Source organism: Augochlora pura, chromosome 7 (genome assembly GCF_028453695.1).
Source record: "Augochlora pura isolate Apur16 chromosome 7, APUR_v2.2.1, whole genome shotgun sequence".
Taxonomy (NCBI): domain Eukaryota; kingdom Metazoa; phylum Arthropoda; class Insecta; order Hymenoptera; family Halictidae; genus Augochlora; species Augochlora pura.
The window spans coordinates 12,405,173-12,432,546 of record NC_135778.1 but is presented as its reverse complement, the minus strand read 5'-3'; the positions used below and the strand labels follow the sequence as shown (position 1 = coordinate 12,432,546).

General features: G+C 39.7%; 1 protein-coding gene across 1 annotated transcript in view; it reads right to left on the bottom strand.

Annotated features, from left to right (window-relative positions):
• Ddr (discoidin domain-containing receptor 2) overlaps positions 1–27,374 on the bottom strand; it is a 385,161-nt gene that overhangs the window by 340,133 nt on the left and 17,654 nt on the right. The window lies entirely within an intron of this gene.

Here is a 27,374-nt window from a genome sequence, read left to right as displayed (position 1 = left end):
GGATGATTTACCACGTGCGAATTTTCGGCGCACCGCCTCATACAGCGAGAGTGTCACGTCGGACAGAGCACTCGTTCCGAAAGGGTTAAATTCTGAAATCTGGGCTTAGAACATAATTAATATAGAATATGATAGATCAACGTTCATAGGAGTTTCTCAGTTTGTTTTAACCCCTTGCACTATGATAACAAATCAGACTCGTGACAAAGATTCCACGCAAGATCAACTATATACGAATATTATTAATTTCTTCTAAATCGAATTCAAATTGAATTCGTCTATTATCAAAGTCTAGGAACGGCAGTAAATAAAGACAATACAATGAACGGAAGTTTCTGATCCTATTAGGGAGGTCCTATGAGTCGTACTGCAGTTAACACGCTGAGCGCCGCATCACCCAAATATAGATGACACCAATTTCTGGTAAATTTCGCTAATAGGAGCCAAGACTTCTACAAGAGAGGCATTATGAAGGTACCTTTAAAATGATAACAAATTATAGAACAAAACGGTGCATATTTCATTTAAATCGGATAATCGGAAACATGTTAAATAAAGTCTTGAAGTTCACGTAAAAATAATGTATTTCTTTCTCCCCAACCTAATATTTGTTACGAATAAATGTAAATTAATAAAAGTTCATAAAACTGATTCTTTAGTTATGGCTACAAGGGTCATGCTATTATTTCGGAAAGAAAATGTTAGATGCAGTAGGAATTTTCAATTGAAATTTCTCAACCAGTCATTTTGGCTGATCTGGTGAATCTAGTGCTAATCACGATAGACGCTGAAATTGCTTGATCGAATACTTTTTGTTTGCGTGGGCACAGGTGGTTACAGTAGCACGAACGAGGGAGCCAAGTATGACTGAATTTGTCGAGGTTATCGGCAGCGACGCGGAACGAAGATAGCTCAGGGCCGAAATGATGCGATAAGACCTCCGAAAATGGTTGTGACAGAGGGAATGGGGTCCGCATTGAACCCAAGCGGAAGAGAACTGCGTTCACGACAGGACGTTTCCATAGGTATTCGTAGATTTCGGTGTGGCCGGGCAGCCGATACCCTTCTTTATCATTTTTACAGCCCCGGGTAGAAGGTCGTGGCGGAGGCGTCCGCATATTTATTCAACCTTGCCCGGCAATAAAACACAGGTTCGCGCGCATATCCGGCTGTCTTATGGCTGTTTTCTCCGCTGGTATAATATTTCGTTTAGGAATTCTGAGACAGTCAGGTGTGGGCGAGGGGGGGCGGTGGGGAGAGAGGCGAAAGAGGGCGCACGGGCCCGGCGAGGAGCGGCGCGTGCAAAGGTATGCCTGATTTAATACGAAAATGGAGCGAGATCGTATCGCGCCCGCCTAGAAATTTGACGAAAGTACCGGCGAACTGTTCCCAGTAGATTCATCTTGGAACTTCGCGAAGCTGAACGCCTCTTCGTCTGTCTACCGACAGTTTGCCGAAGTTATTCAATTTAACAGAAAATTTCTCCGATAACGACGTGTTACGCTATTCCGTAACTTAGAAATAACCAATAACGAAATCATTTCAATCGAGTCAGGTATGCTCGAGTTTCTGGGCACCGTCGTGTTCCTCGAGAGCGATATTCGTCTTAGATAAACATTGTTCAAGTGGTTTTTTGGTCATCGAAACTATCGATCGATCGCAAAATTTTAATTCTTCGTTTGAAAGATCGGGAACAGTTTCATATAGTTAACAGTATGCTCTGTAGCGTTTTTTTATTATAAATAAAATTTTAGTCTTGCTATTTAATAGTTTGATTACCGCAAGTTTCTTAATAAACTCTTTATCGTTACGCTGCATGCAAGAGGAAGCTTGATAATTTTCTTTTAAATAACAATTTTCGATGACGATGGTTACATTATAGTGGCTACCTCCGGCTATGTAACCTTAATCCGTCACAGATTTGTATACAAGACAAAAATTATGATATTTCTGGGAAATGAGGGGTTCCTGAGGTCATTTCAAGCAACTTTTTTCTTAATGAAAATTCAATCCGCGGTTTCGTTTACAAGTTATTAACGAATAACAACAGCGACCAATGAGAGGCGAGATCGTCTAGCGTGAGGTAGGTGATCCAATGAGCGAGCGAAGCCCAGTTCAGCTCATTGACTTGGCCGCCTTGCGCCAGCTGATCTCATCTCTCATTGATCACCGAGTCAATGAGTTGAACTGGGCTTCGTCCGCTCATTGGTTCAGACACCTAACGTCAGTCAAGCTTGCGTTTCATTGGTCAGTTTTTCTCGCTAATAACTCGTAGACAAAGCTGCGAATTGTATTTTCGCTAAGGAAAAAATTACTTGAAATGATCTCTTATTTTTTACCCTCATTTCACGGAGGTACCATAATTTTTGGACACCGTGTACATCGTCCTTGATGTAGGGCCCGATAGATAGCCTTACTGATGAGTCCTCCTTTATCGGAACTAGAACAAAATGGTCCCTTTCGTTTCCTTCGTTACTTCAATATTGTATTATGTATGAAAATGCTGTCACTTTCGAAGAATTTTATTGAATTTCTAACTATTGAATATCGATCTTAAAGGGACTAGTACGCAAAGTATTACCTTTGCAGGTCGGAGTAGATCTAGCGTTAAGCAATTATTCTTTTTACAGAATTTAAAGTCAATAGATGGCTGCTACCGGTCAATACGGTCGGCACTAACTAATCAGAACGCAGAAAATTTGTTGAAAATGGTCACGAGACATAGGAGATGATAGCGTTTTGTCATTGTTGTGATTTTCGAAGGTTTCCGTTGCAGGGACATCGATTTTTATGACGATTTCAAAATGTCCCCGCTGCGGGGACGTCGACCGCAAAGGATTAAAATATAATTGTATTCGTCGCGTGTATACTATACGCGTAGTAAATTATTCAATTAAATCTGTAGATCGTGGAACAATTGAATTTGGAATGAGCACGTATCGCGAAAGGTTTCCGGTTAGAGAAATCCCCGGATATTGTGCCAGTTTGCAAATTTAATAATAGAAAAAGTTTCCAGTGTTAGAAATTTAACAAGAAACCCAGGCCCTGACCGCAGGTACTACATGGCTTCTAAACTTTCCCATCTTCCGTTGTTCGGTTCAACCATTCAAGTGGAGATCGTTGCAATCTCAGCCAAAGGGATTCCATAGGGAATCGATATGCGAATGTCGGTTAGGGGCTGGAGAGCTTTGAACGACGAAAGTTGATTTTATCCCCTCGCGTTACAGCAGATTGGATTCATTTAACCAATAGAATTTTCCGACACCTTTTACATTAACCTATACAGGGTGTGTCAAAATTATTGTAACTCCACGAAATGAGGGGTTCCTGAGTAACTTCATCCTTGGCGAAAATGTAATCCGCGACTTTGTTTACGAGTTATTAACTCTTTGCACTCGAGTGGCGCCTCCGAAGCGCCAATGAAAATTATTACATAATTAACTAAATAATGTTGACATTATTAAAGACCCTCCTGTTAAAAGTGTGACAGTTTTACGAGTCACAAGACTCAATTTCACATGCATAAACTATACTAAGTACTATTCTACAGCTGGTCAATATAGTAATTTTGGATCTAAGCTTAAAATGGTTCCGAGTGCAAAGGGTTAACCTCTTGCCGTACTATATTCTTCATAGTTACAAGGATGAGCACTTTTTCTACTATAATAATTTTTTAGAAGGAAAAGGAAAAATATTTATTGCTGTTGTCTACATTTACTTAAACGATTAAATACCGAAGACAAGAGGACAGAATTTTATTCTGGCTTCAATGAATGGAATAACATTTATACTTAATAAAATATTAATAAAAATCTCTGTGACGAACCAGACTCGTCAAAATAACGCAAGGGGTTAATACGTTTTATGCCACGTGTACCACCGATGGTACATGCTTAGATGTTCATTTAGATCGTTATGAAGATATTTTACAACAAATTTAGAAGTAAAGAATTAATTTCCACCATAAGAATGGGTCTAAATGAGTCTGTATCGTTGTTATGTATACGGTAATTAATAGTTACATAATACATATGTACTTTTAATAAAATATCAAATAGCTAGTGTGAAGAGTCGAGTAACTTATTCTCCGGAGTTACAATAATTTTGATACACCCTGTACATAAGCATATACTTTCCCGTCGGTGATCAACTCGTTAATTAGATTTGACGACGAAACAGTTATAACTTGTGAATTAATACATCGCTTTCCAATTTCGTAATTATTAATATACTGCGAAATGGTTTTTAATAAATTAGCGAATATCGGCTCAAAAGGCGATGCTGAAATTAAATGTCATTAAAAACACTTATATCGGAGAGAAATTTTGATAAATTTCCATAACTGTGGGACACCCTTTGGTAGCTTGAATAATGCATTAGCAACGATGAGTGTGGTCAAATTGATAACATTATTATAGAATTTAATAGTTATTTGCTTAACTATATAACTATGATACTAACTATTATACTTATTATAACTATATAATTATATAACTATTACTGATTTCAATAATTATTTAACCAATTTATTTGCTATTCACCTTTTATGGAGAATATTGAGATTATTTCAGTGCGATTCGTTTAGTGGAAAAAGGGGCACAAGATGTAGAAGTTAGACAAAGTAGATACAGACAGCATATGCTTTCACAGAGGGAATAAATATAATCAATGATCAGACAAGGATGTTTTACTTATTTAAGTTAAATAAATGATGTAGATAACATGACGGCAAAATATTTTATGATCAATGAAATAGCGTACAACATACGAACAGACCAAAATGAAATAGGTACAATATGTGATCAGACAAGTGAAATAAGACAATTTATGTTTGACCAAGTAAATACGTCCTATAGACAGACAAGTAAAATACGAATATTTGCAGCGACATATACATATTTATAGCCAGACAAGTCAAACATGAACTGTTCAAAAGTTCAAACATTTCCATTAAAACGATGCAATTCATGTAGTACAAGGTTTTCAGACAATTTCAAGCATTAAGCAGACGCGGTCGTCCTTTTTCAGCGATAGATTCAATGCTATCTTCATCTTTATAACGTCTTATAATGTCCGCGACGGTAATCTTATTTAAGATTAATAATTTTCCAATTTCTCGATATGATTGCACTTTTTCTCGGTGATATATTACAAGTTGTCGGATGTCAAATGAGGTGTTTTTATTTTTCCTACCCATTTTCACAAATTCGTATAGAAATGGTGCAATATCTCAGGAAACTGATCCACAGAAATCAACTGAGCTGCGACAAGCACTTGATATTTACAAACAAGCAAACGAAGAGTCTATTTATTGACCTTCTAAAGCGAATAAGAAGTAAGATGTGTCCCGGTGCCCGAATATCATTTCGACATTAAACTGGCACCTAATTCCGTTTATAATCCATTATGTATATAGTAATGAAAAATAAAATAAATGATGTTACATATTTGTAAACTAGGATATGTACTTTAACCCTCTTAGTGCCGGAGGGTCGATATATCGGCCCGCGCTGCACTGGCGAAAAATGCCTTATACTTATACGTTTGTTATTTATGTAATTTCCAATAAATATAGAAAAAGTGGCGTCACTGTTTCATTCTCAATTTCGTCCTTAATACACTGCTTTTTGAATTATGTAAATATTGCTTTCCATTTGGTTTTTATGAGCCTTTTTCCAAACCCTAGTAACACCGTGAAAGGCTTTTTCGCTCGGTATTAAGAGGGTTAAACTATAACAGGTCAGAAAATTCGATAGAACTATTACAAATAAATATATAGAGCAATAATGACGCAAGTACCATGGTGTCCGAATATTAAATCGGGTAACTGTACATTACTCATACGCGACCAACAGTTTCGAATTATCCTCGATCGTCTGCACAAAACGAGAAGGAGTCCACGAAGCTGTTCTAGTTCGACCGATCTATCCACCGTAGTAAAAAGTACTCGCCGATTCCATAGTTCACGTCGAAACGCCGCCTCTCACAATCAGCCAGGCCCCCACCCCGAAGGAAGAAAATCATTCCGGGGGCGCGCAGCTTTGTTTCACACCGTTCGAGTGTTCGCAGCGCATAGGTAGACGGAAGCGCGGACGCGACGACGCAAAGACAAATAGGCAGCGAGAACGCAAGCTATCGCGGTACAGTAATCCCAAGCGTGTTCTCTGGGTCGGTTGCACCCTGGATTGCGGTTCCAGGGTCGCATTGTCTCCGGGAAATACGGGCGCGGAAGAAACGAAAATTATGCCCAGGCGTGCGCGTGGCCGCGCAGGCCGCCCTGCCACGCCGCCTCTCGCGAAATGCTTTATTTCCTTCGCCGGTCTGGCATTTCCTCTTTCACGCTTCTCCCTCGTCCCCCCAGCCCGGGCCATTCAGTTTCTCTTTTTGTCCGAGAACGGCGACGCTGGACGAGGAGAGAGAAAGAGCGTGACGACGGGGTCATTTGCCTTTTACGTCGCGTCATAAAGGGCCGAGATGTAAAACGTTGTCTTCGCGAGGAAAGGCCTCGAGAGAGGAGCGAGAGCAGCGAAAGAGGAGTGGAAGGAGCGATAGAGGAACTGAAGGATGAAAGAGGTGCGAGAAGTGTGGAAAAGTCGTGGCGCGGAGTGACGCGGACGGAGCAGGACGGCGAGGCCGACGCAACAAGAGGGCAGACGGGAACCGAGACCGGTAGAGACGCTGACACGCGCGCTGTCTATTCGCTTCGGGAAAGTTAAGACGCGGAGTGATAGACGGCGTTAGGTGGCCGGGAACGACGGGACGGGACAAGAGAATGCTGGGGTGGCGGACACGAGTAGTCGCGTGCCAACCAGCTCCGGGACAAGCGTTTTTTGCTGGCGCGCCGCGTTCCCGGGCACGCGTGTTCCTGTTATCTTCTCGTTAACCGTCACTCCGGATTCTCTCATTTACGCCTCCTTCCTATCTCTCTCTCTCTCTCTCTGTATTTTTTCCACCTTGCTAGCCGACCGTTAGACACCCGCCTCTCTCCTCCCATCTGCTCCTCGCTCCCGTACGCGCGTCGATATTCGCAGCGCAGCCAGAGGCAAGCTCTCGTATCGGAGCGAATCGAACGGAATCGAATAGAATCGGATCGGATCGAGGCGGATCGATCGAGACTATGGGCAGCTCGGTAACGGGATTAGCAGGGAAATTTAAGAATTAAGCGTGATTCCGGTCCGTATCAGGTTCCGCTGACGCTCGTCAAGCTGAATTACGAGCGGTAATCCCTGGGCGGAGGCTAAAACTATTCCGGCTGAAAATCGAATTTTTAGCCGGAGCGGTGAAGTATTAAGCGTGATAATTAAAACTGCAAATTCTCGCTCGAACGGGAAATGTCGGGGGGGGGGAGGGGGGGAGGTCGATAAGAATGTGAAGGGACGGAAGATAGTGGCTGATATAAATTAAGATATAGCGCGGGCGGGGCGAGCGGGGGCTTATTACGGCACTACGTGGATAGATATACATATTATCTGCCGGTATTGGAACGGTTTCACATGTCCCACTCTCCAAATGTCCTGCCAGTTGTAACAATGTGCGATCCCTTTTTTTTGCTGCTTTAGAAGATTGAAAGCGAAGGGTCGCCTGACGTTTCTCGTTTAATTTTGTTAGAGGTCGAAGTGCGATCCTCGTGTTTTATAATTGGGAACGGCGCAGCATTCTTTGTCGTACTTTATTACGGATCGGAGTATGATTTTTCATATTTTATAATTGGGAACGGCGCGCCATTTTTATTGTATAGATTCGTATAGTATGATTTTTGTGTTTCATAATTGGGACACTAGCGCAACGTGCTGTAATTAAATTTTTAGTAAAGGCAGTAACTGAATAGCCTCGTTTGTATAATTCACACCGGTGATGTTAATAATGACTTTTTTTATGCAGGAGACAGGGAGAGTGGTGTGCAGGTATATGAGAATGTGTAAAATTTTATTTTATGTTCAACAGTGGTGAGCTGAATAGTTTACGCTGTCCTAACAAAATAATGACGATACGAAACATCTAAATTCCGCTGTGTGTATATTTTGTTATTCGTCACACGATATATATATTTATTATACAGGGTAGATCCAAAATTGTAGCACTAGAGACTACGGGATGATTTTGTATGCAGAGATAAATAAAAAAATATACTAACATTGTTTTTTAAGAATGGCTTCTAGTATTATGACGATGAATAAAATTGGTTTGTCATGGTCAGACGCGCCATGTGACTTCTATTCAATAGTATTATTTTCTCATCCTAATTTCCCTCGAAAATAGAACCATAAATGAAAAAATGTTATCGTAGCACGATTTTAGACACACTCTGTATAACCCAGTAATAAACTCGACATTAATTCGAGTATTATTTACGAACCATATGGAATAAAAGATATTTGTTGTTTTACATTTCAAATAATGTGTAATTAAAGGAACGACTCCATTATTGTTTGATAATTATTCGCGCACAATATTGTGTGGAACGGAGATACTCGTATGAAACGTTATCGGTTGGATTGTTGAAATCTGACAATCGGTTGATGAGGATCCTCGATTAGAAGATTGTAATCCGCCGGGCGGATATCGAAGCCGAAAAGTGATTGTCGATATCGGCGTGAGAATACCTGGCTTACTTGCATAATGAAGCAGAAATATAGTCGCGCAACTGATCGAACGTTTAAATTATGCAACATTATGCGAAGCCACGATAACGGTACAATTGAATGTATCGCGATTAGAGCGCCCCTAACCTATATTCTGGTTTCGCTCGTGACGAGCACTTCGAATTTGCCCGCATCCCCTGAATTTCGATCGGAATTTTTTTGCCACGGCGAAAAATCCATTAAGCCGGGGGGGAAAAAATGGTTCAAGTACAAAATTGGAATGTATCCGCGAGAAATCGAAGAAAAAAAAGTTTCATGCGCGTTAAACGAAAAATCGCAAATCCCCCGTGAAATGTGCTGATTAAAATGGTGATTCCATATAAGTTCCCCATTTTTCGGCACAGTTCATTTCGTTATCGCTAATCTATAAAATATTCCACGTCGTATTTTACGAAAGAAAACCGCGGTATCCCCATAAAATGAAAACCCACTATTAAACATTTAATCGCAGAATCTACGTTCGCGCGTAGCACCATTGGTACATTTTTTTTCTTAATGAAATACCTGAAATATTATGCAAATTCCATGCAACAACCTTTAATAAATGCTAAAAACGGAATAATAATGTATCAGAAACGTTTCACGTTTCCATCCAGTTATTGTCCATTTAGATAATATCATTCTTGACATTTTAACAGATTTGCGAGATTTAATGGGTGTATTAAAAACGAAATTATCACGATCATTTATATTACTACATTGATTTAATTTTACCGGGTATTTTTACTTCACCCAATTACGAACGCCGACTGCTAAAAAGATTCGAGATGAATATCCTTATAATTATCCCCATTGCGTTTTATCCCCTTGCCGTACTTTGACGGGTCTGCCTCGCGGTAGAAATTCCTAGTAATATTCCGTTAAATATGAATGTTATTCCGTTCTTTTCAACCGGAATAAAATCATATCTTCTTGTCATCAGTATTTAAGCATTTAAGTAAATATAGACAAACACGAAATATATAAATTATCTTTCTCATCTGAGAAATTACAATCGAGAAAGCTTTTATTATCGTAACTAAGCAGAAAAAGGTACGACAAGGAATTAAAGGGTATACTCGACCCTTGACAGAAATTGTGCCATATTATTACAGCGAACAGTAGACATCGCGTAGAGTCGTGTGCACAGCTAAGAAATACGGTACAATAGAGACACCCTTTACCATACCTTAAGAAACAAGGCTGCGAGGATCGCCCCATCGTATCACCTTTCCCCACTCGTCAAAGCTGAAATCTGGCAACCATAGTCTCCATCGTCATAAACATCGTCCAAGAACCAATTAGAAAACCGTCACCCACGCGGTGACGTAACACCGGTTTCCCGATAAGACAGAAGGGTGACGATGTCTCGATTTGATTCGTAGTCTAGCCAGCCTTAATGCGCGGCGGCTATCAACACTAATACATCGGGAAGTGCATTATCGACGGCGGACGCGTACACGCGATACACATCCGCGCGCGTTGCGGGTTTGCGAACAGCGGCAGCGCAGCGCGGCGGAAAATGGGGGAGCGGCGACAACAGCATCGTCGGTTTCCGCGCGCTGCCGACGACGAAATAAGATACTTCGCGAAAGTAATTTCCTCGGGAAAAGTAAGTTTTCGCAGAGTAATAGCCTCTGCGCTGGCAGTGTCGCCGCACAACCGGTCCCCGCTCTCTACGTATTCGCTGGCAAAGAGGGCACCATCCGAGGTTGTTGCCACCAGAAGAGATCCCACGCCGTCGGAGGACCGAGGTTACAGATCGAAGTGTAACTTTAATCGTCTCTGGTCCCGGATTCCCTAGCGATGCTTCCCCCGCTTTCTATCGTTCACCTCGAAATGGAAGATCGAGTCTTTCGCACGGGTCAGGGAGCAGAATGTCTTTTGTCTATTCAGCGTTTCGCTGTTTCTCCAGCAGCGACCTCTTAAGGGAGGGTTCCGCTCTAGGAGACTAGAAAATTGTCGCTTTTAAACGTCATCCATTTATTCGCAACTCCGCGCTTCTAATCCTACGGAATGTTTTGTTAAATAACAATCTTCCTCTCCTCTGAATCGAGATCTTAAGAAGGGAGCCTGCTTCGCAGCGTTAGACATAATGTGAACGTATATCATATTGAAAAAAAAATATATATATCTTCCTATATCTAAACCTACCTTTCAATCTTAAATAACAATCTTCCTATATTTATATTCCCTATACATTTATTTAATACTTTATCTACCTGCAGTTTTCTACCAGTCGTCTTAAAGTCGAAGATGGCCAACTTAGAATTTATTTCAAAATTCGTGAAAAATAATGCAACAAACTATTTCGATACGCAACAACTTAAGAATATTAATGTAAGACTTCAGGTTAATACAGGGTTCATCTAAAGACAACCAGGTAAATGCGCATAAAGTGGGTAACAAGATTACCGAAACATAATACGACAATTATTTTACATTAGGCTTACCAGAGTTTTGCAAATTAGACTATGACATCCCACGCTTAAAAGGACTGTGACTTGAAGATACACAGTATTAATAAACTTTGTAAGCTGTAATTTTGAGGAGCAACAGGTAGGATATAACTCGCGTATTGTGTTCGTCCAAGTATGTTTCAGGATTTTTGCATCCATCCTCGGACATAGCTTCTGTCTGATTCTGTGCTGTGCTTTGTTCGCGCGTCGTGTATTGTTTAGTATGGTTTGAACTTTCATATAATGGTGGAAGCTGTCCGAAACCGTGATTGATACTGTCCGGTCCCTGTAACAGTTTTCGCTTCGTTAGACAGCGATAGGTGTGCCAGTGTGCGCGCGCGTTTGTGTTAATTGTCCTGGGAAGCTTATAATCGATAATCCGCGTATGGCAATTAAAAGAATCCTTAACGAGGAATGGCGCGTACGTTGTACGTCTATCTAGGAACATCTAACGAGAAATTGCCGAACGTTGAAATAATTTAGAACAGGTGGGTAGATGCGACAGGAGGTAACCATCTTAAATATTGCATTTCGGGGATGAGTGCGTGGGCTTCGCAACAATGTTAAGAAATTATTGATTTGTCACATAGGTATTCTATGTCCGTGATTAAGTGACGGGTCCCTTGACATTGTCAGTAGCCAAGCGTCTCATCCATAAATGCATGTCACGGTGCATTTTGAATGCAACTAACAAAGCGTGCCGCTTCTGTCCGTTTAACACTAATGTTTACCTTTGAATCTGATGTTGCGTTTAGATCGGATCTAAGTGACGCGGTCTCCGTACCATTGACCTGATTATGAGTGACCATTGATTATTGATTACTGTTTGGCCAGGCCGAGCCATTAATGACTGTCTGACCGTACCTGATAATGCTTGATTGTGTGCTAAACCTGACAGCCTGCTGGCTCAGAATATTCACCCGGCACGGACCAGGCGTAATCTCTAGCAGATCCTATATCATTATTTATATTAATCGAACACCGAATATAGCAAGCATCGTTCGCAATACTCTGTTAGAGAATATCTACTGATACAAGCAATGTAAACCATTGGAATCGTTTGATGAAATTATTCCCGTTCTCTAAGAATATTTTTCATTCGGAACAATTACCTATAAAATTCACGAAATTGAAATCGAGAAACACATAAATTGAGAAATCGAGTATGTGAACTGTACCGTCGATAAAAAGTTCGAATATCTAACTCGAATAAATTCGACACGCATAGTCCGTAAGTCTCGAATTTATTTCAGCGTTCGTTGTGAATTCGATAAAACGAAATCGCTTCATTATTATTTATTGCCTTATTTATTGTCGTGCCTGCGACAGAAAATGATACGAAGCCAGAAATGGGTTATAAAATGTTAATAAAAGGCGTGTTATATCGTCGACGTTATATGATGTAGCATCGGTGTCGAATGTATTTCAACGCACGTATATCCAAACTATTCGAGGAAGGCGTTATGTCAGCCGCAGCTTCCGAGTTCAAGTGCTCGACACTTACTCTATCCTATACTGCAAAAAAAAATCTATATAGATCAATTGATGGACCAACATTTCAAATGAAGTAAAAATTCAACAAGCACGAAAATGTTTAATTAATAGCTTCGGATACATCGTTAATGTATCGTAATAACTCAGGGTAGTTCATCTGATTAGTATCAATCGAACTAAGATTAATTAAGTTAACTAAGTCAGCTTTATCATACTATCTTACAGTATATAAATTGATCAGTTAATTTGACAATAATTTTACAATTATTCATTTCATAGTAAATCCATTTTTTTACCGAGCTTTTATTCTGAAAGACAGTGTCATGGAAAGCGCGAAAATACTTGGTTATATGAAGTTAACTCGGCTTATTAAAACGATTGAACCTCCTCGTCCTACTCGATTCATCTCATTGTTTGTTTCTCTTTGTTCGTTCAAATATACTGTGCATAATTAAATTTTCGCTGTCGTCTTCCTTGCACGCGATACTAGAGGAATATTCCGCAGATTAAAAAGAATTCAATTAAAAATATCAACACGTGCCGCCCTTTAAGTTTTCATCGACTAACAAAAGTTAAAATATTCTAAAGTTTATTTGGATTACAACTCATGCAGGAAAGGTAATGAAAAAGTAGATTTACTTGCCAAAGAAGCGATCAAGGGAAGTCCCTCTACGAATATCAAGGTTTCAATTACTGACCTAACTGAAAGAGATCTCGGAGTTCAAGCAAAAATGTCCACCAATGCTCTAGGCAATGCAGTAAGGTTTATTTTAAAGTATAAATTAATTCAAATTCTACTGCATAATAAAATATACTGGACTTGCACTTTCCAGAGAGTTCATAATTTTTGGTAACAAACGTTCTGATCATTATAATTTAAATGTTTTGCTAACAAGTGTTCCAATACCTTAATTATGTTACATGAAAATATTCAGGTTATGAAAAAGAATTTTTGAAGAATGAAAAAGAATTCTTTGTATTAGGTTGGAAACTATGAAACGGGTGTCGCGGCTGAACACAGACTAAACAAAAGCGCCCGTTTCATAATTTCCAACCTAATATTAGTTCGTTCTTAAATGACTCTGATATAAAGGAACTATGAATAATTGACAATTTAAACAATGTTCCGTAAGAATATAAAAACTAACAATAAGTAACATCGAGTATACATATGTATATGCAATCATTCTGTAAACTAGAGAGAAAGAGAAAAGAAAGGCAAAAGGAGAGAACATTATTAGGATTTTAGGGTAAGAAACTAAAGATAAATCAAAGGCAAAGCAGTGCAATAGAAGCAGAAAGGTAGAAGGTAGAAGATTTCGTAAAAGATTTTAGTCGGTAGGTATAAGTGACAAAAGTGAGAATTTAAAGAGTAGAAGGTTAAGATAAAAGTGTATTGTTAGGTGTTTGCGAACCAAGTCCAATATCTTGGCCATGAGGTTGAAATTAATAAATATATCTATATGTAACCATTCTGCATTCGCTAACAAACCTTCCACTTTAAAGCATTAATAAATACATAAATAACGTAACGCCCTCCGTTCTCCTCCTCCCTTCCATTTACACAGATGAATTCAACCACTTGTTTAACTCTTTGCGATCGTATTAACTTTATACATAAGTCATGCTGGTCGTAATTAATTATCTTTCAGTGGACAGTAATAAGATAACAATAATAAAAGAAGGAAAAACAAAATTTATTAACTCCGTTTTAATGTTTAGACATATGTAACACAATAATATGTTTCAATTTTATGTAAAAATAAAAAAGATGAAAAAAGTTGAATAAATTACTTTGATGGCTGAGAGTAGACATACGAACGCAAAGGGCTAAACAAACTATCAACAACGCAGGGTTTCCGGAGATCTGTAAAAACAAACAGAGACCGTCGAGATTACGAAAACAATTTCCCAGTGCATTACCGTGAATTGACTCGACTTCTGGTTAACAAAGGCGACGTTCGTCGCGCGGCCGTGTCACGGCGACGAGTGAACGCATCAATCAACGCCGAAGATTAAACAAAGTACCAAAGACAACGATCTGCCGTCCCGGTTTTCACGCAGGAAAAAATAGCGCCGACACCTCTTCGAGTCGTACAAAGCTAAAGTGGAAGGGAGAGAAATCGCGAAAGAGGGAAAGAGAGAGAAAGAGCAGGACCTCTTTTTCTCCCCGCGTTTCCGAGTAATATGTCATCCTAGATTGCAGAATACTGCAAAACGCGTCTGGGACACGTAACAACATGCAGCACGAGCCGTACAAACCGTTGAGTCATTCTCTCCATACGGCGTATCTACCTTTCGAGCGATAACACTCGACCGCACGAAGCGTCTAGACGCGGCCCGATGCCGAGGGTGCGCGCAGACCAGGGGGGTCAGGAGAGCTATCGGTGACTTTTACATCGTGTAACCAACCGGATATACTTTTTTCCCACTCTCTGTAATTAACCCTCTATCGTTCGTCGCATCTGGAGCCGAGGACTGAGACCATTGGTATCGATAACGCTCGCGTCTCCCGCCAACGACCGCTGCGAATATTACGGAGTCGCACGAAAGAGTATGGTTTCCCGTCCACTAGTTCAACAATGGTGGAAAGGGCACGCTCGAAACAGGGGTTATTCGGTCTGCGAGCATGCTCAAGTTAGTTGAACATGACTATGTTAACGCATTTTCATGGAAAGCCCCGTTCTACTCGAGAACCTTCAATTGCGACAGATTGTTGCAAGCTGCAATTAGAAAATTTCAGTGGTCTATACTGTACAATTTATACCAACCATTATTGCGATTGATATCATTCGCTGGCGTCGTTAACGGTTTGGTTGTTACTTCGAAGAGACTGTTTGAACATTTTTCTGATGACAGAAACTGTTTCAATCCCAGTATATTCTGTGTCGTTTCTGAGATATATTAACTCGAGGTTAAAAGTAATCGAGCTTCGTTTAAGAAATGATTAATATTCTCCTACTTACTATGTGAGATGTATTATAATATTGTGTAATATAATATAAATTAACCTTTTCCCTACGGAGCGCATTACTAAGTAGGTGACACTGAGGTACAAAATGCTACGAAGTAGAAGTCTTTTCTTGTTCCTTAAATTTTACAATGATATTTATTATATTTAGTAATATCATTTTGCTTTCTAAAATATAAAAGTTTGTAATCATATTTTATTTATTTAAATATTATAGTCAACTGTTTGTTGATTAACAAAAGTATCTCATGTAAAGCATGAAATAAAAGTATATATAGTTACACTCTTCGTATATAAATGGTCATTGTTCGTGGGCGTATATATACGCCCGTCGGAGCGAAAGGGTTAACTATACTAATTACAGAGAATACTTGTATTTTACATTTTTGTCCCACATGGCTTCGTTTTGTCGCACTGTGCGCCGTACAAGGTACTACGTTGCAACGAAAAGTACGCGACGGTCATATATTTGTGGTGAATTGATGTAGCAAAGTCGATTGTTCCACTTAAAGTAGACAAATCGGGGACTTCAAACAATGTTGATTTTCCGAGGTGTGTTTATTTAGCTAGACTGAATTTAGCGACTACTGTTCACTCGGAAAGTAAGTAATCCGCTTTTGTTAACACCGCGTATAGAATGGACGGACGTTTATGTTTCAATTTGGCACACCGAGTTCGCCGTTTTACAAACGACACCGATGTCACGGGGAAGCACACAGGCTGCCGGATGCTTAAATTGGCGGTCTCGTCTCCGGGGCCCTCATAGACTCCTGATTAGATATTCCAATCAGAATACCTGATGAGAATACTCACTTTTAGTGGATTCTCGATGTACTTAACCGTACGCCGAGGAGCCCGTTTCACTTTAATTGGATCCGTCATCTTAATTACGGCGGCTTTGGAAAAATCGATTTTCGAAATCTCCTGCTACGGCGAGAGAGAGAGAGAGAGAGCGTACGCGCTCTAATTAGACGTGTCTTGGTGAAGGCAATTTCGCTTGTTCAACGTGCACAAGGGCTGTTACAGTTCCAATGATAATCATTCCATAAGTTAGTTTACGTAGCGGAGACTAAAGCTGGCGTTCGCGTCGCCTCGAACTACCGAGTTATAATTGCGGAATTATTGTTTATGCAAAATTTTCGAACAATTACTTGTCGCTGACGGCGCCCGGATGTTGTAAACTCGTCTTGCTACATGATACTGTAGGTGGCCTGGGTAGCATTAAACACAGACATATGGCCTTATAAATTCTGTTTTAATAAACGAAACGAAGATCAATTAAATTGTTCAACGTGTTTCGGTGGCATTTATATCGAGTTAATGTGTTTATTGAATTAGGAATTAGAGATATACGAATATGTGTGTTTACTTCAAAAATATTAACCCTTTGCAGTCGAAGCCATTTCAATTGGAAATCTAAAGTAAATTTTCTGGCTTATAGTATTTCCATTTTATATAACGAAGTGTATCTTATGCATATGTAATTGATCTTTTCATTCGTATCAATATAACATAACCTTAACAATTTTTAAAATGCAAACTTTGTTACTATATAGATTGTTTTGCAACGTGATAGAACAATTTTATGATGCCTCACAATCATCACTTGAGAGCAAAGAGTTAATTGTAAATGAGAAGTTTCGACGATGGTGTAAGAAGAATAAGAGGTGAAATATTATTTCGACATTAAAATGGGGACTAATTCCGTTTCTAATTCATTATGTATACAATAATAATGAAAAATAAAATAAATGATTTTACATATTTGTAAATTAAGATATGTACTTTAAACGATAACAGATCAAAAAATTCGATAGAACTCTTTCAAATAAATATACAGAGCACTAATGACGCAAATATCATGGTGTACGAATATTAAATCGAGTAACTGTATATCGACTCAGAGAAGCAAACTTTAGCGTCACAGAAATTTTGTGGTCGGGTAAACATACCATACGTTCACCAGAAGAAGGTTCAGCGTGTTTACATCTCCAGTTCTGCTGCAGTCTGCTGCCTCTCCTATGATCATAAATATTGATCGGCTATTGCCGAAGACGGTGTTGAATATCAACACTATGATCCGTCGTTGATATTTGACGTCGTTTTCGGCCAATAGCTGATTACTATCTGCGATCACAAAAGAAATAGCGGACTACAGCAGAAGTGGGAATCTATATTCGCTGTACCTTTTTCTGGCGAACGCACTGTTACGCAGTACCCCAAACATTTACCGTAAGTCTCCGATTAGGCTGACCTGTGGTGTCACTTTTGTCAAAACACTGCGTCACCAAAAACATGGGTCATGCTTTGACCACCTCTCGGCCTAGAAATTGCATCGGGTCTAGGTTATGTCAGGTGACTCCTATTGTTCGAGGGTATAAAAATGCATGCTTCGCGGCGCTCGAGGCTCATTTTGGGAGTATGTATAATAGAACACCGCGATCTTCACCTTATAATGAAGTTCTTTGCAAAACTCCGTTTGTGGCTTATTCCGTTTAACCCTTTCGCATCGAGCGCCTTATTTGCGCATCCAAATGATGTGTATTTTATAGCATTTTAATAATTTTGTAAGTCCTTTCATATTAAAAATTTAAATATACTTGTTACATTAGAACAATATATACAGAAGTCACACGCACTGTGCATATTTCTGGCGCGAACTTTCCTTCAGTCACAGTACTTCGGCGGACGACACTGCCGTTGTGAAAGGGTTAAAAACTCTAATCGTCCAGCGGGGAAGACTATGGAGTCTCGAGAGATTCTCTTTTTCACGGCATAACAGCACGATTGTCGATCCACTTTTTTTACTTACGTCGAGAGTTCGATACCCACGTCCTCTGCAATTCTTTAGAACAATTTTTAAATCACGATGTTGATATGATCCTCCGAATAGTTTTTATTTTAATGTATTCCGCCATGCGTTGGCCGCTGGAACAGCCGAACGGTTTCCGATAGAATCTTTACCTTTATTTCGAACCGCAGCGTAAACAGAAAAAGCAAGCTCTACAACTGTTTTCGATAGATACGTCAACAAACGTCGGTCGCAGTCGCCCAGTCGCAGAGAGACAAAGAAAAATCAATGTTTCCCTGTCGCGGTGTCGTTTCCCGAGCGTAATTGTTGACCCGTGGAACACACGGCGTATTCGCGATGGTAAGTAGCCGGGACAATTTCGCCCGCTATAAAATGATCCATCCGGCGCGCGAGACGTTTTATCCCAGGGCATAGAGTCACGTGTCGTAAATGCCAGGTAGGACAATAAGTGGACCATTACCGCGGCGAAGGACCTTTTGGCAAAAGTTCCTTTCATTATCGGGCCCGCGTAATTGGTGCATCCGGAATTTCGGCGCGCGGCCGGCCGGGTGAGTCAGCGAGCCAGTGAGTCACAGAGCCCTCTCTCCTGTGCCCGTCTGCATCTTAACGAGCAGGATACGCGTTAAGATCAAATAAAGAACTTCCGGCCGGCAGAAAATCAAGAAACGCGGGGACTCGCGAAATTTTCAGAATTTTTATCGCGTACCCCGTACCTGCCTAATGAATATTCCTCGCGGCGCGCCGGCAAATTACTGGAATCCAAGCGAAATCGGCTTCAATGGGAATATGATAATCAAGGCCGGCTTCTCCAAGAAGAATACTAATTGTCAACAAAAACGCGGCTTCTTTTCCCGTTGAATCGCGCCATGGCGCCGAGACCGACCCCGGTGTGTTGTTTCTCTTGCCTCGGATCGCCGCCGGTTTTCAAGCTTGTTCGCGGATCCCGATATTACGCGAACCTCTTTCAGCGACGTAAAAACCCAAACTGGAACAGCTCCCAAAATCTCATGTTTCGATGCGGATATAATTTTGCTGTTGGGTTAGGTTACTGTTCCGGGTAGCCAGCCGGTCGTACGTAACGACGCTATAAACCTCCATCTCGGGGAGAATTATGTCAGACATCTTCGAGATTAAGCTATTTCAGGGCCCATACCGTTTGCTCTACGACTTTGTCCATGCGTCACGTTATGGTACCGACGGCGGCGGTGTTGTAATTGCGGGAATTGTTAGCGGGATGTGACGAACTCCGAGATTGAATCATAGATGTGTCTGGACATTTATTTACCTATTCTAGAAACTTTGTTTCATGGTGCGAACAATTTTAAACGTTAATAATATAAAGCACGTGTTATTTATTTTAGTCTGTTGGCGATTGTTTCGGTACTTATTTATTTAATCAGTCTTTTTTTAAGTTGTCAACTTTATTGTGGGTTTAATGGACGCATTTTTTAAATCTATGTAAGAATTAACAAGAAAGTCGTTCTATAAAAAAATGTAAACTCAGTCTTTTTTTTTAAGTTATCAACTTTATTGTGGGTTTAATGGTCGCATTTTTTAAATCTATGCGAGAATTAACAAGAAAGTCATTCTATACAAAAATTTAAACACTTGATCTCTTACGCATTATTCCCCACATCTACGTTAATTAAGACTTCCTCATCCCTAATATTCTTCAATAATTATTTTGATTGTTTTGATTTCGAATGTTGCTCTAGTTCTGTTTTATGCGCAATAACGTATAAATACTGCGATGGATCATATTCCTGCACATTTCCAGGCCGCAGCTTGGTCCGTCAGCGAGGGTCGATATAGAAATTTTCTTTGCTCTGATTGGCTGACGATTCGCTGCTGAGACAGGCTCCACTGCGGATTGGATGCGCAGTAAAATGCACGGAAATATAAAACGCGAAAATACGGGACAGGAGAATATGAACAGGCATGAAAATATGAGCACAGTGCTCCTGAAAGAGCACGGAATTATGGCTAGAAATACCTTTTTTTGTTTCGTTAAAAATATTATTAAATTGCTAATTTTTATCGCGCAAAAAATATTATTAAACTGCTAATTTTTATCGTGCAAAAAATATATTTAAATTACTAATTTTACCATGCAAAAAATATGTTTAAATTACTCATTTTTATCATGCAAAAAATATGTTTAAAATCAGATATGTCTGAAAAATCGAAATATAGTTTTAGTGCATTAAATAAAATTTCTAGTATCCCTGCGAGTTAGACTCGCAGTGGAGATTTCTAATTATGCTCTTAAGTATGAATGTTATTTCATTGCTTCAAGTCGGAATTAAATTAAATTTTTCTGTTACCGATATTTAAACACTAAAGTAAATGTAAATATATGATAAATATAAAGTCTCTTTTTCTTCCTACATTATGCTTGTAAAAGCAATGCTACGAGATTAGCCCCTTAGCGTACTTTGACGAGTCGGACACGTGATGAAAATTGCAGTAATCAATTCTTAAGTATGGATATTATTTTATTCTTTAAAATTGGCATACAATTCTAATTCCTTGTCATTAATATTTAAGCATTCAAATAAATTAAAGCACGGAATGAACATTAATGTTCTATCCCTTCTAAGAGATGATACCAATTGAAAAATTCCTAATCGTAGTAACTGTGAAGAGAATGGTATGTCAAGGGGTTAATAAGTTTTTCGACAAAGTGAAAATTAGCTTAAACAATTGAGACAGCTGCCCCGTGTTCGAAATCTTCGTACTTAATTTGCACGAATAAAACCTTAATACACGGATACCAAAATACAAATAGTAGCTTCAAATATCACAGAAAATCGACGACTCGAAACTAGCGTAACCAACGTAACACCGCTATCGGAATCCAACTAGGTATCTCTCAATATCGTTGCGTGCAGCGCGGAGTCCTTTATCAAAAATTTCGCAGCAGTTCGTAACACGGGGTATACACAACAAAATACGCGGGGCCGATGAAACATCGGGCATCAATAACGCGGAAGTAGCGCGGGAAATACTGGCGCACCGGAATCATTTACATACGATCCCCTAATAACTCGAGGCAGTATAATTCAATACAGTTTACAGTTAATAATCGCGCGATTACGCGAATCGATTTATGAACCGCGAGCGTCGATCCGGTGGTAAAAGGGAGCTAATCCCGCTTGTACACTAATTACATTTTACACGGCGGAAAATCGTGTTTTCCGAGCCGACCGGCCCCGCTTCGTTCTCGATACCCGCGGCAGCGGAAGAAAACGAATTCGCCGGGCAACGTCTGACGAAATCAGCGGATCCCGCCGCCGCGGACTATGAAATTGAATAATAATTCTCGCGAGCCGGTCGGCGGAATCGCGGAGAGGCCGGATGCCCGCGGAGAAATAAACGGAGGGTGCGAAAGGATGCGGGGGCGCGCGGAAAGTGGGAGGCGGAGACGATGTAGCGAAGTCGTAAATCACTCTCTTAACGAAAGTCTTTGTTGCAATTTATGCGAGGCGAGCCGGTAAATCATTTCGCGAACCGATGGGGCAATTTATAACAATTAAGCGGGCGGCTGCTGCGAGGGAACACGAAGGAGCTTTTCTCGTTGAGAAAAGGAGGCTGTAGCGGCAGCTCTGCGCGTGAGAGCAGTAATAAGTCTTAATAAGTACGCTGATAACGGGCACACACTGTGAGAAACCCGGGCTCGATTTCTTCCATTGCGCCGCGTAGGCTTCGATAGAAACGGCGGTATCGAGGCTACGATCGGTTTCCGAGGACGATCGGATACCTTTGAACGTTGATTCCCCGATGCATACTTCTAGCCGATGCACGGCGATGAACGCGCGATGAATGCTTCATCCGGGAGACTAATGGTCGGGATTAATTACGTTGCATTCCGTGCCGAAGGGCCGATTTTCCGGCAACAAAGGCGCCGGCTTGCAGCGCATAAAAGTTAACAGAATGGAATTTCTACATTTCACCTGGCCAGAGCTTATTAAACTTTTCGCGTTCGTGACGTTGACAGGGATTGGCAATTAATGGTCGCCACCCTGTGAAAAGCCTTTAGACTCGGCCGTGTGTTTCTAACTGAATATACCGAACAAAAATTGTAGAGTATGGAATGGGATATACGTTGATATAACTAATCTTTTTTATATTCCTTCTTCAACGAGATTTGAAGATCACTTTGAATTGTTTAGCCATAATGTCTGGAATTCGATAGTATTATTGAAAAGAGTATGTAAAACTAAGTAAAAGCCACTAAATATTAATTGTATAATAAATTGTATTTTTTCAAATTTACAATATATTTAAGAAAATTTATACTTAAAGGCTTTGTTAGACAGAAGGCTAAATTTTGTAACAGTTAATTCACAAGGTTCAAGTACATGAAATGCACAATATTATACAAAACGGAAATGCTATAAATTAGACGAACAATACCTTGGATTTGGAATTAAAATGGCTTCGAGTGCAAACGGTTAACATATGGTTGTCTAATATTTTACAAGTCTCCATATATGGATAATATATAAAACGACAAATTCTATCATTAAGTGAAAAGAAGCGGAAACCGTTTTCACCATCGCATCGCCAATGAAGCCGTAATTACCTGTACAAATTCTCGTAATTTTTCAATAGTTAAAAAATCCCAGGTACATCGCGCTTGAAAAATTAAAGCCAGACTCCCGGGCCCGTATTGACCGACAGCTCCAATTAATCGAGACACTCGGCCGCGCCGACAAATTTCCCCTTCCCGGTGTTTAAAGCAACCAAGCAATTACAAGCGAAAGAGTTCCGCGGCGCCTGATTAGCATACAAATCCTCGCGTCGAAAGCGCCGTAAACTAATGTTAACTAGATTAGCCAGTTCAGACAGTCGATGTTGCACGCGGGAGTGGTTAGCTCTCTCTCTCCGGCCGAGCGACGTATCTATGATGGCTTGGCCAGATTTATCGGCGTTAGGCGAGGCAGCTACCTAATGGAAATGTAAATCGGTCTTGGACGGACTGCTACAGTGGCCGGTGAACGAAAGAATGTGGAAATGAGGGATGTTCTGACAATCGGTGCGTGAACGGGTGAATCGGAGCGCGAAACCGGGCGTCGCGGAATTCGCGTCGAAAGAAAAGATGGCGGACATGCGGGGACAAGGGTGGTTCGCGTGCCGATTAACCGGGTCCCCGCCGAATGTTTTTCGGGAGACTGAATGACAAAATACTATTCGATGGTATAGCAACGTTCGCACATTTGCGGGAACACGGATTGGCTAAATTAAGGCATTAAATTGTTTATTCGCTTCGAAATTGAAAATTAAAATGCGAAAACTGCGCGCGTGATGTATTATACATTTTAACATACTTTTGAAATTTCATGTGCAATTTTGACGAATAAATGCAGCAGTTTTTTATGAATTGGCAATTTTGTTACCTTGCAGCATCAAAAATTTCGATAATTTGCCACTCTAATTAATTATTTGCGTAACATTCTCACAACAAAGATAAGCTGTATTATTCTACATTTCATAAAACAACGAATGCATCCCCTCATCATTAATATTTTTCTACTTCATTATTACTGCAAGAACTAATTTATACTCGTTCCAGCATCGCAGATTTATCTCTAATTTACTATTTACGTACGAAGTTTTAAAGTTTCAAATTGAATAATCTCTTTCTTCGCTATTTTATCTCCTAAAATTTTATAGAACATTTCGTGGCCAATTTAACTTCTTCAATCGTAATTTTAGAAATGTTCATAATTCGTTCGTTCCAAATTCGCACGTTTTAGCGCGAATTCCTCGGACTTGTCATCAATTAACCAACCGAACAGGGAGATATCTTCGTTTTAAATTAATCAACGTTATAATTTCTTAATTCCATTAAGATTTCCACGGGGCACGAATGTTAAGAAAATAATTGACGTAATATAAGTTTGCTCTGAAGTTTGTACTTAGTTAAATACATTACTTTAATCTCATCAAATTTTATATATTCTTACCGCGGTCTCGTAAATGTTAATTAATAAATCATACCAATTTTAGTCTCACGTTGATTTTAGTGTCTTGAAAAGATTAATAAGGGTTATTAGTTAATTATACCTATAATTATATTAGTTTTAACAATGAGGTTTCGATTTATCTATCCGTTTTATGTTAATAATTTTTCTATGAATTTTGGTATTTTAATTTTATTAAGTATATTTGATTCAAATTTTTATCCAGTAATATTAATGGGATGATCATCAAATTCAAATTATTCAATATTGGGTGCGATGCGTTCAATTGCTCAGTCTATTTCTTATGAGGTTACAATATTTTTAATTGTATTTCATTTCATTTTAATGATTGAAAGATTTAATTTGATTGATTTCATTATTTATCAAGATAAGGTGAGATATATTATCCACTATTCTGACGATTTCATTCACGCTTCCGACGGAATATTTTCTGGCAGAGGATGAAACAAAATTCCCGGCCATCTCCCGTAACAATGTGGTCATCGATTGTTGATATAAGAGCAACGATACGGGCATTGGAGGCACAGGGGGAGCAGCAACACCGGCGGCAAAAGGATCAAGAAGTCCGTCGTCCCTGGAGCACTCGCCTCGATACTGTTCCGAAAAGGTCGAATGGAGTGCTCGAACGGCGCGCCATTGATTCGGCTGCCGCCGTTTCCGGCGAATGACACTCTCCGCTGGTCGTTAGGGTGAATTCATTCAGCTGCGCCCTCGAATTCCTTTATATTAACGAACTCGGGCCGAGGCGAGGGCGATCGAGCCCGGCTGATATAGAGAGGAAGGGGGCAGCGACAATAAAAAGAAAAAAACCGGCGGGGATCTTGAATTCATTAAAAGTGGCTCGGTGTCAGTTTGTACTTTACACCGTTCCCGCATTATTTAAGTATCGACCGTTCGGTAATTAATGAACTCTTGACCGTGTCGGTGCCACCGTTAATGGATGAAACATTAGGCGGACAATTACGGGACACTTGGCATTCCTCTCGGGCCAATAAGAATGGAAAAGGCGTGCCGGGTTTTCGAATCCGAAATTAACAAGTCCCGGCGCCCGGGGTTGGGCATCGGGGCGAAAAACGCGAACAATGGTAGGAACGAAACCAATAGTGAACTATTTCAGGAAAGTTTGCCGCGCATCCGACAGCCGAATAGCAACTTTTTCACTTTCCTTTAATCACACTCGAGAGCGAAATTATACGGCGCGGCGGTTGAATTAAACCGAAAGCGGGCGAATAGCGGAAGAGAAAGAGAGAGAGAGAGAGAGAGAGAGGGAGAGAGAGAGAGCTGGTCCGAAATCGACAACCATGGTGAAAAATAACGGCCGGGGGTCTTCGCCATTTGCCTTACACTGTTTGTTTTTCGCGAATACTTTAGCCGGGCTTCACACTCCGACGGTTTTCGCTCGAGCCGCAAAATTGCCCAGGGTAACGAGCTAGCTCAGCTCCGTAGAAAGTTCCGAAGCGTCGAGGCGGAATAAAGTAATAATTGTAATTGATCTGATAACTTATTACGCGGACCGAGCACATACTGCGGCCCGGTGTCCCGCGCACCCTTCCGCTTACGTGTGAAGGGGGGATTCGATGCGTTGAATTCGTAACACCTTTATGCAAAAACATTAACCGAACTTAATCGGATATGCTTCTATGCCAAGGAAAAGCTCCGTAACACGGTAAAGAAACAAATTTTATTAAGAGACTTGTACAAAACGAACAAAAACTTTTAAATTGTTTAACATAATATTTAAACGATAAACTTTTGATTATCTAGACGTTTATTTGATAAACGTCTGAATAATTTAAAATTCCGAGTTTTAATATGTTTAACCAGTTGCGTTGCGATTTCTTTTACAGATAATTATGTTCATTGAACACCGATCTTTATTTGAAACATTGATAATGGAATTGTAGATTTTTATTACGATTTAAAAGACGCAAATAAGGTTTAGGAAGATACTCAGAAGATCACATTCCCATGGAAGTTATTTTATTTTATAAAAATTCATATTAAGGAACGAATTAACTAACTTCACGAACAAATGCTATTAAAACAAGATTTTGTAAAGTTTTCTATGGAATTACATATATCTCCATTGTTATTAGAAGATGACGTCTGCTTGTTAAATCAGTTTTGGAAGAGCATTATTTTTCTTGAAATTATTAAAATACGGAAGGAAATCTTGCTATTTGAGACAATTAATTTGTAAAGAGCATTACAATACGATGAATCAATAATTGAGTCGTTCAGTGCACACATCGACTAACTCCATAAATCAAAAAGTCGAGAAACGCGATGAAATGATGTACATTGTTTTTTAAAATTCCTGTTATAACATAGATTCACATATATAATGTAGAATGCATAAATACAGATGTAGCTTTCATTTAACGATGTATAAAATTAACAAGAAAGAATAGCCAAAAAATAATCGTCGGTAATGTTATAGTTTTTATGTGACTGGTGGAGTTAATCAATTTGGCAACTGAAAAAAAGCAGTAAAGTTAAATTCAGTCTTTAAATTTTTAAGTTTTTCATTACAGAAAAAGTTAGTTATTATATATTTTTGTTGTTAGTTATTATATATGTTTGTTGAAAAAATTCTATAACATCCGGCTTGATGTCCAAAATAAGCCATATTTTTTTCAAAATTTTAGAAAGTCGCTAAAGGTGGAAAAATGCCGGAAAACCGCGAAATCTAATTTACCCTGTAACTACCCTCACGGACAAGTTACAGGGTTAAAATTTTGCGCAGATGAGTTTTTATTGGTCAGCTATCGAACGGTGTATGACTCATTGAATAACCTCTAAGGGCAGTTTTGACCATCTCAATCGGCTATGCCCTTTCTTGAGACCCACGAGATCCTTCAGTTTCTGGCCAAACAAACATTTTTTTTATCTGTTTGCCAATGCGATTTTATTACCAGTATTATTGAGAGGGAGAAACATCATCGGCTGTTTAAAAAAAGAGCATTGATGCATGGCAACAAATCAACGATTACATTAGAGTATGGAGTTAATCAGAATGGCTTCTGAAAT